Source organism: Aethina tumida, chromosome 4 (genome assembly GCF_024364675.1).
Source record: "Aethina tumida isolate Nest 87 chromosome 4, icAetTumi1.1, whole genome shotgun sequence".
Taxonomy (NCBI): domain Eukaryota; kingdom Metazoa; phylum Arthropoda; class Insecta; order Coleoptera; family Nitidulidae; genus Aethina; species Aethina tumida.
Genome location: NC_065438.1, coordinates 13,957,145 through 13,972,642, shown reverse-complemented (window position 1 = coordinate 13,972,642; position 15,498 = coordinate 13,957,145).

Genomic DNA, 15,498 nt, shown 5'->3' with positions numbered 1-15,498 from the left:
AAGAGCTTTTACTGTATTTTTAATTTTAATGTCATAACAGAAAACTAATAGTAAAATTATTGTTATGTTATTATCTAGAAAATTATTAAAGCTACTAAATTAATCTTTGGAAATTTTTAAATTATATGCACGTAATTTTATAATAGACAAAAAATATGTGTTAAAATAGAGTTAAGTCAAGTTGAAACTGGGATATATGAAAGACATGTTCAATTTATTCAATTCCGAATATTTCACAGAAAAACTAATTTTAAATATTCTGTTAGTACCACAGTAATTAATTCTTCAATACACTTTACAGGTAAATGGATTCCTTGACCATATTACCGAAACGATTTTATTATGAAATTGCGGAACAAAATTAACATGTGAACCCCGAATTCAATTATCGTTTTATATTCGTGCCGCGTCCCATTGTTCGTTGCGGACACAAAAATGCGCCGGCCAATCCGACATCAAACCGAAAATCCGACCGCACATTTCCGCTCGAGAAAGTTTTTTCGATAAACCACTGTGAAAAATTCGATGCACGGCATAACCGAAATGGAAATGCGCCGTCCGAACTTTTGGTGCAGTACGCGGCGTATATTTTTATTTCGTCCGACTTTAGGTCAGTGCATCGCAATACGGCCAAACAAAACCCTGTGTGGGGGCTCGCTCACACAATACACCCCAAGAAATATCTATCTATCCATCTATTCCCCGGACTGCGCGGCGTATCTTTATTTTTGCGGTTTTATTTTTCGGTTGTTGCTTTTTTTTCTTCGTTTTGGGTGTCTCGTTGAAAGACGGTGCCACTAGTGGATTGAATTAAGCCGGATGGACCGTAATAAATCATTACTCCGTTCAATTGTGCGGTATAAAGAACAGGCGTGCACTCCGGGTTGGGTTTTAATTCTGGATAAGACCCGGGGATACTTTATGAAATGGACAATTTTCGAGCGCAGCCATCAGTTTTGTTCCACAATAACATTTTTCCTGTTCTGTACATTTGGAAACAGATTGCAGGGGAGCGCAATTAAATGAGATAACTAAATACAATCTTCTAAAAAATTTGGTAAATAAATTTTCTTTTGGGCTCAAAGTAGCCCACAAAAAGCCCGAAATTTCAGTACTAAGAACACTTCGTAATCGACAAAATTAACCGTTTAATGACAATTAGAAAAGTACAAGTACCTAGAAAACTTAAAATTAAAAAAAAAAAACTAAAATAAGTGCAGCACCTCATATTAAGTTCAAATTTCTTTTCCCGTTTTCAGAAAATATTAATAATGATCAATTGATTTGGTTCGTTAATATCTGGAATAGTGTATGTACATAGTTTAGCACTGAAACACATAAGTGTGTTCTAACATAACGCCATAACTCTCGATAATCTCTCAACTCTGTATTATTGCTCATTGCATAGTTTCCGGCACGTAATCCAGGATCAAGAAGCAATACCAATATAAAGGACTTGCCTGAGACAATTGAATATTTGTTCGCATAATCCGGCACAGAAGGCTTTAATATACCCTTGAACCGTTTAAATTTATAAGGATTTTCGTAACTCGTACGTACACACCTATTGCAACATGTTCTTTAGAAACTCGTCGAGGCAACTATAAAACTTAAGTTCCAGCATCCATGTACCGTTCCATGAATTTCTAAATACTTGACGTAGTTAATAATTTTCTTACGAAACTGCCCCGGGACTAATGAACGGATTTAACTCGAGACAAGCTTTCAAGTATTTTGTAGCTTGACCCTTTCTGAAGTGCCTCGCTTTGCCTCGCAGTAACTAACAAAGTAATGATTTATTATGCACGTCTCTTAAAATACTCTCGGTTTTGTCGTAACTGATGGCCGACGTTTTCCTTTCAAAAGATAATTCGTTTAAATTTATTGTTAAATTAACGCCTTGTATATTTATACGAACGTAGAAATTACCGGACTGAAAATCGATCATCAATCAAACAGTTATCGTTGTGCGGCATTGACGCAAAAAAAATCAAGCTGGCAGTCCCGAAGCTTTCGTCATGACCGATCGGCTGTAACTTTCGCTTTCCCAACCACGTTCACATGCATGTCCCGGACGTTGGTTAAGATTTTATCGGAGTGTTGCCTTTTATCCCGCACACGTCATCGCCATCCAGCGCCTTTAATGAATTCGCCACCGTCGACGACCCGGATATACCCAACCTATTTTGCACATTGAACAAATGATAAAGCGAAAGGGCGATTTTGATGAAACTGTTCAAACATTTGTAATATTCCCGCTGTCAGTCACAGCGTAGAAGATGGATCCCAATTAAAATGAACATACTTTTATTACGGCTCACAAGAGCAACGATTTCCTTGACTATCAATCAAGATTAGAGCAAATTACGGCCATAACGAGTGGGTTTATTTCCGAAATACTGCAGGATAATAAAAAACCTAAATTAAGGTTATGATAGTTGATCATTTCTTTTACGTTTCTCGTGATGAAGCTATTTATTGAGGCGTTTTTGTAATTAACACGTCTTTGTGATTGTTAAATAACTTGGGATGATACAATTCACCTTCTGTTTAGTTTAATCCATCACAACTTCCCTCTTTGATCAATGTCCAGTATAATGGGACTACATTTTTTATTATCATTGGAGTTATAGCTGGATGTGAAAGAAAGGAATCTTACGCATAATTTTTCTTCAAGTTTTTAGTTATGAAACAAGAACTGATAGAAATGTGTACGTAATGCAATATAGTAAATAAACGATTGTGATGAACCTTCTGTTTACTTTAATCCATCACGTCACCTCTTGACTGACTTTGAGCAATGTATACCATATTGCTTCTACATCTTTTTATTATCTTTGGAGCTACAGCTACAGCTGGGAGTGAAAGGATATTCTTGAGCACCAACTTCAAGTTTTCAGTTATGAATCGCCTCATTTGTAATTTATTAAGTGATTAAACACAGTACATGAAGACTTAAAGCACTTAGGTATCTAAAATTTGTAGATTTAGCATTAGAATCAAAAGTTGTGAGAATTGTGTAAAAATATATTATAATAAGTAAATCGACTATTTTGATGACACTGCTCAAATATTTGTAATTTTCTTGTTGTCGGTCACAGAGATGAAGATGGATTCCAACTAAAATAAACATATGTTGAATGACTTTGACCTCACCAGAGGAATAATTTCTTCAAGTATTTTTCATTTCATTCATGTTTGTCATGATGAAGCTATATACTGAGACATTTTGGATTTAATTCGTCTTCGTGATTGTTAAATAATTTGGGATGATGTAATTTACCTTCTGTTCACTTTTAACCATCACAACTCTCCTTATGTGACTTTGAACAATGTCTACCATATTGTCCCTACATCTTTTTATTATCTTTGGAGCTATAGCTACAACTGGGAGTGAAAGGATAATCTTGAACACCAAATTCAAGTTTTCAGTTATGAATCGCTTCATTCGTAATTTATTAAACGATTAAACACACTACATGAAAAAAACTTAAAGCACTTGCACTTAAGTATCTAAAATTTGTAGATTTAGCATTAGAAACAAGAGTTGTAAGAAATGTGTAAAAATGTATTATAATAAGTAAATCGACTAATTTGATGACACTGCTCAAATATTTGTAATTTTCTTGTTGTCAGTCACAGAGATGAAGATGGGTTCTAACTAAAATAAACATACTTTGAATGACTTTGACCTCACCAGAGGGAAAATTTCTTCAAGTATTTGTCATTTCTTTCATGTTTGTCATGATGAAGCTATATACTGAGGCATTTTGGATTTAATACGTCTTCGTGATTGTTAAATAATTTAGGATGATATAATTTACCTTCTGTTCACTTTAAGCCATCACAACTCCCCTTGTCTGAGTTCTTCCGTATCTTTTATTATCTTTGGAACTACAGCCACAGCTGAGAGTGAAAGAATAGTTTTGAGCATCAGCTTTTTTAACTTTTCAGTTATGAATCGCCTCATTCCTAATTTATTACGTGATAAAACACAATACACGAAGAAATGGTTTAGATGAGACTGTTCAAACATTTGTAATATTCTTGTTGTGTCTAACAACTTCTAAGAGCACACAATTCTCATTATCTTTTTACTTTTCTTTACTTTTTACCCTCCAACAACACTGGATGCGTCTGTATTTGTTTCATTAGCTTCAGAGATGAAGCTGGGTGTAAGGCGGAAGAGTCCTGTACTTTAGTTTCTCCTCCAAGTTCGACATCATCTCACTCTCAACTTACTAAGCTCCAAAACGCAGAACACGAAGAAAACTTGCAGCGATCGCACTTAGATGCCTAAAATTTACGGACGTGGCATCAGAAACAACAACAATTTCATACAGTTACACAACAAGAGTTGCCAGAACTTTGCGAGTCAATCTAAAATTCGCTTTGATGTGCCGCGATTTGCACTCGAAATCTTGATCCTCTTTGAAACTGTTTAATGCACTTTGGCGTCGCCCCCATTGAAAACTAATACACATTGAATGCCATTAACGAAACTATCGCACGGGGAGGAAACGTGACGAATTTCCAATCGATCCGAATCGGATGGCCCGATACCGCCGACCCGATTGGTAAAAACGTGTCGGCAAACTCGTTACGAACAGTTTCAGAGACAAGACTTTAATCCGCCATACACGACACGAAACGTCCCACTATTGTTAGTTACAAAAATAAGGGTTTATACATGTCACGGGGATTATCGTGTAATATCGGGTCGAGTGTTTAACTCGTAAATAAAACACCGTTGTCTATTTAGCCCGAACATGTTGAGCCGCGCAATTAATTGTTTGTCTGGTGACGGACGAATTGATGAAAGTGGAAAAAATCGATTGTAATTTCGGGTTTTCTTTATTTGCTGCCCGTTCTAATCCCATTACTCGTCCGAATTGTTTTCGTTGTCGTTTGTTTTAAACCCAAATGAATTTTTTCACTGTTCACTGATGTTTTATTTAACGAAGCCGGCCAAGATCCGATGTCGGATAAAGTCTTTGTTTAAATCAGTAGTCGATATTGCCTACTTATCCACTGTTTATCATAATATTGGAATGCCTTTAAGACCCCGAAACCTTTGTCATAAAAACAAATTGAAAACAAAGGGAGAAGAGAAAATATTTACCGCACAACATCTTGTGCTTTTTATTTGCAAGATATTGAAACAAACAAGTATTTTTATAGGTTCACACAGAAATGTATTGTGCTTTTGAGAATACTAAATAATTTATAAATGTCTATAGGGTACACGTTTTGGATACAAAGAAAAATTGTTCAAGCGATTCATTAGTAAATTTTGATGAGTTGGATGTAGTTTATGTTAGGTTATGTTACGTAAAATTAGTTGAGGAAAGCTTTAATTAAATTAGATTTGCTTAGTAAATAACTAAACATTTTAATAATCGTCGTTTATATTATCAACTTTTGTTAGTAATTAGTTTAACATAGATAAGGTTATAATAAGTAAAGTAAGGTTAGGTTAGGTTAAGTTAAATTAGTTTAATAAATAACTAATTTTCATAATTGTTGCTTATAAAAGTATAAAAAGAGAAGAATTCTAAAGAGAAAACGAATCTATTCAAACAGGAGGAATAGTTAATTAATGTATTTAATTATATAGAGTTTTTTTGGAAAAGATATTATCTTAAATAAACAAATAAATAACAATGCATAGATTAAAATTCGTATAATATACTGAGATTAAGTTAGATTAGGTTAGGTTAGGTTATGTTAGGAAAAGTTAGGTTAGTTTATGTCAGATTAGTTACGTAAATATAACAAATTCTAGTTAATATTGAACATGAAGTTATTTCTTCATAGGAACTAAAAAAATGTTACTGAAATAATTCTGAAACAGTTCCTCAAAGAAATTAACCATTATTCATGTAGATCAACTGTGAAATCATTAGTATATTTATTGGCAAATTCTATTGTTATGTGTGATTGCACGTAAATGAAATACTTAGATTAATAGGTCACGTACTATGTGGAAATCAATGGTTGATTACTATTATAACAATCACCTCCGGGTTCGAGCGTTTATTATTCATTCATTTCGACAATAGTATTATTTGTTTTAGTATTGATGAAATAATACTTATATCATTAAATTTATATATTCATATTAAAAGGTTAGATAAGGTTCAGTTAAATTAGGTTAAGTCACTAAATAACTTAATATTTTAATAATTCATACCTCTATTATCAAAAATAGGAAAAGAGAAGAGATCTAAGAAGAAATTTACATGTTTCTAATTATTATGTAGTTTATTTTGAAAGTCTAACTTAATCTAACCTAATTTTATCAAACATAATCCTATACAATCACATGATATTAAAATTTCAAAAATAATAGACCAATTTTTTATCTTTTCTTATTTTTGATAATATTAACATTAATAATATATGAAAATAAAATAACCTAACCTAACTCAAGGTAATCTAACATAACCTTATCGAACATAGTTCTAAATTTTAAAAATAACAATGAATATTTTTTGAAATATAAAGTTTTCTATTAACTTAACCTAACTTATCTTAACCTAATCTTACATAACCTAACTTTAATGTAAATAAATGTTGTAAATCATAAAATACCAGATTAGATTGTATTAAAATGAGATTTAATGGCGAGACAAATGGACAGAAGCCATAGATCAAAAACTTACACGGCAATGTTTGAGCATAATTCCGCGGCAAGGTACTAATAGAGCAGCGAATAAAGCCGGAACGGACAAAAAGAAAAGGGGTGGATCCGGCTGGAATAAGTGCCTACAGAAGTCGGCAAAGTTCCTCGAAAATACCGGCTGTATGGAAGCCGGCAGGGGAGCGAAGTGCACAAACAAAAGTTGGCCCTTTAATATTCATATTCTATTTGTTCGAGTGCTGTATGCTTTTGGTCTTTCTCAATGGGCCCCACAATACGCGTACAGATATAATTGTACTTGGACAGAGTTCAAGTCTGAACCGCGACCTGGTCCCCAGATTAATTGTTTGCCATTCTTTTGTTTCGTCCAAAGTGTTTTATTCAAATGCAAAGTCACAATAATTCTTCGCGGCGTGCCGGTTTCGTATTAATTTGCGATTTTTGGGCCGCCGCCTCTTTTCCAAACACCATGTTACGTTCGCCGGGTGCTATTGTTCTTATTTTAATTTTTGATTTAAATAAATATGTTTGGTGTGTGTGTGTGTGTTAACGCTGTGGCCCATTAAATATAAAAACATCTTCTGTATTTGTAATACTGTAACAATTCTTTTTGAACTATTTTATGTTCTTTTTAATTTTTGATAATAAAAGCTATAATTATTAAATTATTTATTTATTTTCTAACCTTACTTTATTTAACCTTATCTTTACACTCAAAAATTAAATTTTTATTAATAAAAAACTAATTAAAATTATGTCTATTTGTCTCCCATTTTAATTTCAAGTTAAGTAAATAACTAAATATTTTAATAATTGTTGATTATATTGCAATTAGATGAGAGATAGGATTAGCTTGGATAAGGTTATGTTTGGTAAAGTAAGGTTAGGTTGAGGTAATAGTATTAAACTTTAAGAACATGTAATTAATTAGTATTCTTTTATTTCTTTCGTCAATATTTAGAAGACTGCTCTATTAATAACGCAGAATTATCCTCAAACATTTCGTTGTAATTTTAATGTATGGCTTCTGTCTATTTGTCCCTCATTTTAAGCCCAAGTTAAGTTATATATAATTAAATATTTTAATAATTGTTGATTATATTGCAATTTTTGAGAATTAGGATTAAAATAGATAAGGTTACTTTTGGTAAAGTTAGGTTAGGTTAAGTTGATAACATTAAACCTTCCAGATAAACTACATAATAATTAGAAATATGTAATTCATGAATATTTTTTACTTCTTTCATCAATGTTTAAAACTGCTCTATTAGTGTCGCACAATTATGCTCAAACATTTCGTGATTATTTTAACCTATGGCTTCTGTCTATTTGTCCCCCTATTTTAAGTTCAAGTTAAGTTTATAAATAACTAAATGTTTTAGTAATAATTGATTATTATATTGCAATTTTTGAAAGTAAGGTTAAGTTAAATAAGATTATGTATTGTAAAGTTAGGTTAGGTTATGTTCATATTATAAAACTTCCAAGAAATATGTAATTAATTAGTACTTTTTAAATTGTTGAAAAGTTTTCTCTATTAGTAAGGAAAAATTATATTCAGACATTGTGTTGTAATTTTGATATATGGCTTCTGACCATTTGTCCACCTATTAAATCTCCTTTTAATACAATCAAATAAATTATTTTATTTCCTCCGGTTTGGATTCTTCTTGTATTACCAGTATGGAGTTCATAAAAGTTATGTTTAAAATAGTCGTAACTTCTGAACGCTTTCATTTAATAAACCATTTCTGTCGTCATTATTATTAAAGTGTTCGAACGTGACGCTACCTAAAGCGACAGTTAAACATGATGAATTTTATAATAAACGCTAGATCCCCGTAAAGTTTATAAATTCTAAAGCGTGTTTACGGCCGTATGTTCATAATAATCTTAAGCACATATTAAATTTTGGAAGTCCTTACATCACACACGAAACGTCCCCATTATCATAAATCCTAGAAAGGTGTAACGACACACGTTATAAATAACCGACTCGTCTTGCGACTGTGACTATTGCTCATTACAATTTGATTGTGCGCAAAAGTTTTCAGGTTTTCAGCGGCACGAAATCATGTAAATGCGCCCGAAACAATTTTCATATCATTGCACTTTACATATCAATTTATCACACTTACAAATTTTCCCCCTTTTGCAACGGAATACGTAACGCATCATAAATATCAAATAGACGGCAAAACCGGCATTAAGAGATAAACTCGCGTCCCAACGTTTGTATGTGTGTGTGCGGATTTAAATTATTCATTATATCTCGAAACAAATAAGAACATCAAACGTCTAATTTGCACAACAAATTTTACGTTAGAATCTGCCCTGAAAATTCTCACTCAACTCGACTGAAACAATAAACCAGGCTCGGATCAAAAATTAATTTTCAAAACCTCGTCTGGCCATTTTGTTTTCCGACACATATTTCATCTTATTTGCTAGAGAAAAAGCCGTATTGTCAACTTTACCACCGCCAAAATACGTTCGGATGTGATTTATACGACGTATTTACTATAAAATATAATAAAAAAAAGCCTATCAAAAACAGTTTTTTTGTGTAACAATATGCGTAGGAAAGTGTATAAAACTGCCACGTGAGAAAGACTTTCACTGTAAGATTTAAAAGTGAATCCCGCAAAACGCTTCTTATACATAATTCAGGGGGTTTTTATATCTTTTTACGCCTCGTTTTTGTTTTACACGCCCTTTCTTTCGATCCGCTGTGTACGTTGGTGTCGTTTTTATTTACTCAAAGGGTTAATGTATTATTGCCGGTCTGATACTGTTTTTTTGCTTCATTACAAGAAAACAATGGGAATTAACATTTTTTTCTGACATTTCAGTGTTCGAGTTCTTGGCTTAAAAATCTCGATTTGCAATTTTTGCGTGGGGGGTAATAAAATTGTAACAGATGGTTTAAAGATTTACACATTGGCAGGGCACTAAATTTTTAGAGTGTAATGTTTCGGAACGTGCTCTAGTTTATTACTCAATTCAATCGGTAACAATCCCACTTTGCAGGACGCATTCGAGAGTGCTGAAAGTTTGTAATGTTTTGAAGCTTAAATTTCTTCACATTTACACAAAAAAATAATTTACATGTCCTAAAATTTTGCGGTTATAAAAGTATTAGAAACTGAAATGAGAAACTAAAGAATTCTATCAATATTATTAATATTTTTAATTTAACTTTGATTAACATAATCTTATCTAACTTAATCTTAACCCACAAAATTTTACAAGTATCAGAAACTGATATGACTAGTTAAACAATTTCATTAGTATTATTAATATTTTTAACTTTAATTAACTTTAACCTAACCTAATTTTACCTTACATTATCTTAACCATACAAACTTAAGTTGAACCTAAAATGGGAGACAAATAGACAGAAGCCATAGATTAAAATTACAACGGAATTTTTGAGCGTAATTCTGCGTTACTAATAGAGCAGACTTCTAAATATTGATGAAGAAAGTAAAAAAGTACTAATAATTACATGTTTCTAATTATTACGTAGTTTATCTTGAAAGTTTATTGTTATTAACTTAACCTAACCTTACTTTACCAAATAGAATCTAATCTAACTTCATTCTGTCTCTCAAATATTGTAATAATTATATGATTACAATTATTAAAATATTTAGTTATTTACAAATTTAATTTGAAGTTAAAATGAGGGGACAAATAAATAAAAGTCATAAATCAAAATTACAACGCAATGTTTGAGCATAATTCTACGTTATTAAGAGACATAAATATTAATGAAGGAAGTACAAAAGTACTAATTAATTACATATTTATAATTATTATGTAATTTATCTTGTAAAGTTCAAGGTTATTAACTTAACCTAACCTTACTTTACCAAACATAACCTTATCTAACCTAATCTTACTCTCAAAAATGATAATATAACAAAGAATTATTAAGATATTTAGTTATTTACAAACTTAACCTGAACATATGATCTTCAAATTAAAAAAATAATAAAAAGTATAAAGTTATTCTTTAGTATCTTAAAACAAATAAATAATATTTATTTTCTGTCATATTCAAATATGCTTTTTAAGTCTGTATCACAGATAAGTTCTACATAATAAGCTTTATTCAACAACTCTTCTTACCTTTCAACCTTTTCATGTTTCCTTAAGAATCCTTCTTCCTATCTTTCATAATATAAGAAACAATTATCAAAATTATTGTTAGTTATTTACTAACAACTGTAATGTACATAATTCTTAATATTTTAAAATAAGAAAACCTAACTAAAATAGTTTATGCCATCGTTTTAAAAAGAGATTTAATTGGGTGTGAACAAATGTTGGAGTCATAGTTACAATGAAGTATTTGGGCATAATTCTATGAAAAGTTACTCATAGAACATAAAAATAGTGCTTGCATTAGGAAAAATAATATTGCAAGTCGCTAAATATAAATAATATACAAAAAAAGACCAAAAGTGCTATCTTGGAGAACAACCGTATTATCCACAGTTTCCTTATTATAAATATTATTTATTCAAACTATAATTATTCAGTATTTTAGATATTCCTTTACCCAATAAAATACAGTTCATGTAATAACAGGTGTAAACTGTTTTGAAACTAACAGGTAGTAACAAGTATTTATTAGTAGAAGTTTATAAATTTCTCCTATAATTGTGAATAGTTGATTCTTTTTATAAAGCTTCATTTTAACAAAGTTCTCACACAATTTGCCCTTTACTTTTAATGAATCATTAAAATGTAATATAATTCTCAAATGTGTTTCGTAAACTTAATACAAAAGTTTATGATCAAATTCATTTTATAAAATATCACATTAAAGTTATTTCAATACTTTATATACTATTTTTAATACTTCATATTTTATACAAAGAAAACTTAATTATTCATTTTTCATAGAATCAAATCCAATATAAATAACACCATGAATAAATTTTTAGTTAAATTAATAATAAATTTAATTACGATAGTAATAAATTAATTGCCTTTGTACAAAATTGAATTAAATAGAATTTTTAATTTATAGAAATTTAATAAATTACATACAATATGATTATTTATATAATTTAAAACATATAATAAACAAATTAGTTTTTTTAATCAGTTTTCATAATGAATTGTTAACATTACATATAATTGAAATAAAATTAGCTCGTATGTTATGTAAATACTAACTCCATTAATGAATTATTATGAATTTTAAATTAACTCGCTAAATTCACAATTATAACATTGCAACTACACCAATAAAAATGTAACGGTCCTTTCAAAAGATTTACGCTTTGACGAGGCATTAAAATTTTAGTGAAGGTACAGTGTTTCGGAATGTACTCGGGTTTTATTGCTCAATTCGATCCTTTAAGAGTGGAAACTTTTACAAGACACATTGAAAGTTTGTAAACAATTTAAAAATAAAATTCCTTGAAGTCCATTATAAGTCTTGGTTTTGCCTTAATGAAATAAGGAACTTTAAACTGCAAGGTAAAAAAGAATTTTTAATTAAATTTGCAACGTTAACAATAATTCTCACGTTGTGATTCTAATTAATTTTCTCATTAAGTGAAATTGCATTAGTCGAATATAATTGTTTCGGTAATTACGGGTTTGTGGATAACGTAACTATTGTGCTGTACTTACACAATTTTTTCATTCGAACTTTGTTAATTAGCAGAGCCATTCTCTTTAGTAATTTTTATTGTGGAGTTGTAATATGTATAGAATATAATTGAAAAGGTTGGAAATTAATGAATGGTGTACACTTTAGGGCTTTGGGAAGACACAAATATTTGAATATATTGATCAGTATGAGATGACTTTATCTAATGATGTGGCCAACTTCGTCTTAATGTACCTCATTCTATGTCTGCTAAACTTGAAGTCTATGGAAGTCTCATGCCTACGAAGTTCCTCCGTGATCAACCAGTTATAAGTCCAGATATCTTACTGGCTATGACAACAAATTTACTTCGAAATATTGGAAACAAACAAAAATAACATAATAAAATATGAGTTAGGGCATTAACTTGTTAGAAAACTGGGGTTTTAAGGGAAGATAGCAAATGGAGACTTCAAGAAAAATTTAAGAAAAAGAATTATTTAGACTTCTTCGTTATTGAACGTCTTCTATCTATTTAAATTTTGACTACCTATTTTAAAAATACCTAATCATTATTATCAGACAAAAATATTTGAATATATTGATCAGAATCAGTTTTTAAACTAATAATGAGTTGAGTCTCCACAATTACATCGTCACCGATTTGAAAATGTTAATAATGCTAAAATAAAAAAAGGTTAACCCCAATAAGATAAAAATATCTTCAGCACAGCATGTAATTAGCCAGTTTTTGTTGCACCATACTAAAGGTATAATTTAGTTCAGCTGAAAATGGTAATTGGAATTTAATTTCCTATCTGGTAGATAAGCTTCTTTTCATATTTAGACGACGTTCCATCCGGATTCCTCTTAAAATAGTGCTGATATTCTTACAATTACTGTCAGATCCTTTGAATAACGGTTTTAATGAATCGTTAAATATACACCACGATAAAGTTTAATTTACTAAAAGTGGAACTGCAATATAATGCACAAACTAAGACATAAAATAAGAGGTAATCAAAAACAAAAGTATAATTGGGAACGAGAATAATTTGCCATATTTTCATAAACATTATTTGCAATTTGTAGAAAAAGTTTTAATTTTCTCTTGGGGCAGGTTGGAGCGGAAACTCGCAATATTAGAATTTTAAAAGGAGACCTATCTTAAGTGTCCCCATGTAGGAAGATAAAGTTTCTTATAAAAGTATAATATACCCTTATTGATTTTTGTTTGCGGGTGTATGACAAGCTCATCAATATTTCTTGGGGCCAAATAGCTGACGTACCAGAATGTACGGACACGACGTGGAGGCATATTGGAAAGACGTGTGTCACTCATTGTTCAAAACAATGCATTATAAGACCTATTACTGGTATACGTTTCGTGAACAACTTACAAGACTATCGAACATTGTTCAACTTTCTTGTTCAATGCAGCATATGTTCGGGCTCTTATTGAATAACTAGCGAAACTTCCATGCATCTCGTTACATTTGCTATGTAAAGTACACTAAACTTTCTTGGTGTTATTGCAAAGAGCATGTTTAAAATCGTAACGAACTTCCACTGAACACTAATGAATGCTGTTTGACAATTCGAAACTTAACATCGCAACAGTTGCTGTTTATAACTGAATTTCTGCAAGAACCATTCAACTATTTTGTGTTGGGATCAAATTTTTAATACAGGTTCGCTGCGACCAAACTAACTTTCAGTTCGAAGTTGTAAAATTTAAATCAGTTCATATAAGTTTGGATTTACATAACATTTACATAAAGAGAGCTTAAGAGCTTAGTAATATACACATATGACTAACTCAAAATTGATTGATGATTATTTTCTGACCATTATGCGTTTAAAAGTGTGATTATTAAGTACATAAATTTGATAAAGGAAATGCGTCTTTCTTTCGATAAGACTGTTTTTGTTTTGACTTCTTGGAACTTTGTATTGAAAATAAATAATTAATGCGTGATTCACAGAACAGACAAGCAATATGATACTTCACTTTTAATATTTGAAGAAAGTTAAAATGATTTCCTTACTTTTCATTCGTTACTATTTATAAACATAAATTTCTTTCACATTTTAAAAAGCCCTCCATTTGTGTTAATGCATAAATTCTTTTTTGTAGTGACTGTACTATTTGGTCCCTTTCCCCTAATTTCATTAAATGTATTTTCAATTTTTTGATGTAATTGTTTTATGGTAAATAGTCTAATATATGATAGATTAGCGACTGTTAATCTGGCTTTTTAGTTTGATTAAAACACTAAATTCACAATAATACGCTTTATTACAACAAACGTACTTTAACCCTCGACATCTAAAGCTTGACTGCCCGGTTCTTTCTTAAAAACTGCCCCGATTATTAAATGTAAACAAGTACTTCAGATTTGCTTATAAAACAAAACTAGTCTAAATAGATGTGAGCACGTCGCATCGGTCCATCGGTCCATCGGTGAAGGTGATGACGTAAGCTAACATATATATATATATATATATATATATATATATATATATATATATATATATATAAATACTATATAAAAAAAATACTGTGAAAGTTACAGCTCTTAATTAATATTTAGAGGTGCCGCATCGTAAATTTTAATTTCCCGTTTATAAATAACACGGGAACGGTGTTCTCTTGAATTTTGGAATTTTTTAACTCTCGTTAGATGTAATATTGCAAAATGATCATAACAGATTTTTATAGAAAATTTAACGCTCTACAAAAAATGTCTCTTACAGTTTTTTGATATATTCATTTTTTAAAAAGTTATTTAACATTAAAGTTGGATTGTTTAAAATTTTGACATTTTTCTCATTTTCTGATGCAACCATCAACTTTATGGGAAAATTTTATATGACATTTTTTGTAGAAAATTTAATTTCCTATAATTTATTTCCGAAAAAGTTTTTGATATTTTTTACAGATCATAAGTTACCCGATGAAAACTAAAAATTTAGTATTTACAATACAGAAAAAAATTGCCAAATGTAGTAAAAGTCTGTAGTGTAACGATATATACTATTTTGATTATAATAAACAATCAATTTTTTTAGTAAAAATCTATTTATTTAAATAAAATGCTTAATTTTAAGCAAATAAAATAACATTTATTTAATAAAATTTTTAGTTTTCAGCAGGTAACTTATGATCTGTAAAAAATATCAAAAACTTTTTCGGATATAAATTATAGGAAATTGAAATCTCTACAAAAAATGTCATATAAAA